Source organism: Mesocricetus auratus, unplaced genomic scaffold (assembly GCF_017639785.1).
Source record: "Mesocricetus auratus isolate SY011 unplaced genomic scaffold, BCM_Maur_2.0 Super-Scaffold_100037, whole genome shotgun sequence".
Lineage (NCBI taxonomy): Eukaryota > Metazoa > Chordata > Mammalia > Rodentia > Cricetidae > Mesocricetus > Mesocricetus auratus.
This window is the reverse complement of record NW_024429215.1, coordinates 3,579,396-3,582,040: the sequence shown is the minus strand read 5'-3', so window position 1 is coordinate 3,582,040 and position 2,645 is coordinate 3,579,396. Positions and strand designations below refer to the sequence as shown.

Here is a 2,645-nt window from a genome sequence, read left to right as displayed (position 1 = left end):
CATGCCAGGCGATGGTTGTGCACACATTTAATCCCAGCACTCGGGAGGCAGAGGCAGATGGATCACTGTGAGTTTGAGGCTGGGCTGGACCGATAGCCTCCAAAAACAATACAGAGAATCCCTGTCTCATAAAAACCAAAAAAAAAAAAAAATACTCACAAGCATATACCTCAATTTCAGATAAGTAAATTATGTTTTCATGGAATCCTTTTAAGAAAGAAGAAAAGGAAACAATGCCCTAACAGATATGATCATGTGAATCATAACAGCATGAGAGCTATGATGTAGAACATTTAATCCCTTTATTTTATACTACTCATATTACAAAGTTACATATTGAAGAGGTGATAAGTAAATCTCCAAAACAATCTAATAAGCAAATAGTCATAGTAAAGCTAGTCTTATTCATGTACTTTTTGTGACTATACCACCTCTATGAGGGGGCAGTTAGAATTAAAAGTCATGTGGCAGATTTGGGGAAACCTTAATCCCTACACAACAAGTCTATGAGGAAAAGAAATTCAAAGTGTAAATTCAATATGAAAACCATTTATTTATTATTCTTCCTTTACTAAGCATATCATATGCTACTCTGGATAAAAGCTTGCATGAGCACAGGGTTATGGAAAAATGTAACATGTTCCTCTCTGAACAATAAGAAGATATGTCTCAGTCCCCACATTGAGTATACTTATTTAACTTGATTCAAGTGTAGAAGTAATTGGTTTTCCAGATTCATTTTTAGCACATAAACTCCTACTGCTGAAAGCCCTGTGAGTACTAGGACTGTGGAAACAATTCTGTTTGTCCAAGTTCACTTAGCAAATATAGCATGACTTACAGTATAGGAAAACTTATGAATGCAATAGCAGTTGTAAAGCTCTCAGTTTTTCCAGTTCTCTTTAAACATGTGAAGAATCTCATAGAAAAATGATTCTGTTAGTATGAGCATGTAATAAAGGATTGTACAACCACAGGTGTCTCCAAAGATGCAAAACAACCCTTAATGAAGGGGAATAACATGAGACCTGATTCCTTTTTACAATTGGACCAAAACTATAAAATTAAGTTACACAGATGCAAAGATTCAACAATATATTGAATGTGGTAACACTATTATATGCCAATCATCCTTGCAGGTCTGAAAGAAGTCAAAGTGTAGAGAAACATTCTGGATATACTGAAAGTATTAAAGCCTTTGCACATCACATGCATCTTCAAAGGCATACAAGAATTCATGCTGGAGAGAAAGCCTGTAAATGTAATCAGTGTGGCAAAACCTTTGCAGACCACAATTATTTAAAAGTTCACGAAAGGATACATACTGGAGTGAAGCCCTATGCATGTGATGTGTGTGGTAAATCCTTTGCACAACAAGGTAATCTAAATAAGCATGAAAGGACACATACTGGAGAGAAACCCTATGAATGTATTCATTGTGGTAAAGCCTTTGCAGACAGGAGTCATCTAAAAACACATGAAAGGACACATACTGGAGTGAAACCCTATGAATGTAATTACTGTGGTAAAGCCTTTGCATGCCACAGTAATATGCAAAGGCATGAAAGGACACATACTGGAGAGAAACCCTTTGAATGTAAACAATGTGGTAAAGCTTTTACATTCCCCAGTAGTCTACAATTGCATGAAAGGAAACATACTGGAGAGAAACCCTATGAATGTAAACAGTGTGGTAAAGCCTTTGCATACCGTGGTGATCTGCAGAAGCATAAAAGAATACATACTGGAGTGAAACCATATGAATGTAAACAGTGTGGTAAAGCCTTTGCATATCGTGGTGTTCTGCAGAAGCATGAAAGGACACATACTGGAGTGAAACCCTATGAATGTATACAGTGTGGTAAAGCCTTTGCATATCGTAGTGTTCTGCAGAAGCATGAAAGGACACATACTGGAGAGAAACCCTTTGAATGTGTTCATTGTGGTAAAGCCTTTGCGTGCCACAGTAATATGCAAACGCATGAAAGGACACATACTGGAGTGAAACCCTATGAATGTAAACAATGTGGTAAAGCTTTTACATGCCACAGTAGTCTACAAGTACATGAAAGAACACATACTGGAGTGAAACCCTATGAATGTAAACAGTGAGGTAAAGCCTTTGCATGTATCAGGAGTCTTGAAAATCATGTTCAAAAATCATTCTGTAGAGAAACTGTATAAGTGTAGTCAGAATGCTAGATTTTACTTTATACATGAGTAAAAGTTTTTGTATGAAATCAAACTGATAATGCCTTTGCGGTAATTCTATGTCCTTCAATATCTGGGAAATTCTTAGATGGAATGCTTTTGTTGGGGTCCTAAACACTGACTCTCCAGTTGCATAACATTGGGGAAAAAGGACCTGATAGTAGGAGACAGGCATCTAAGGGATGTAATCAGCTAACTTGGACCTAGTAATGGAGAACAGGTTTCACACATAGCTAAGGAATGTAATTAGTAAACCCCAAATACATGGGAGAACTTGTGCCTAGTAAATGATCAGAGAATATTGAGCTGTGGGAAGTCAATCCCAAGTTTATCACAGAAAGGAATAAGTACTAGAAGTATTTGCAGCAAGAAATGGCCACTTTTATTCATAAGAATCTTTGTATTGATTTAAATCATTCATACAAAGCCCTTCA

The 2,645-nt window shown here is 36.7% G+C and overlaps 1 pseudogene; it reads left to right on the top strand.

Moving 5' to 3' along the window:
• The first annotated feature begins 832 nt into the window (after positions 1-832).
• LOC121135300 lies at positions 833-2,245 on the top strand (annotated as a pseudogene).
• Positions 2,246-2,645: the final 400 nt, after the last annotated feature.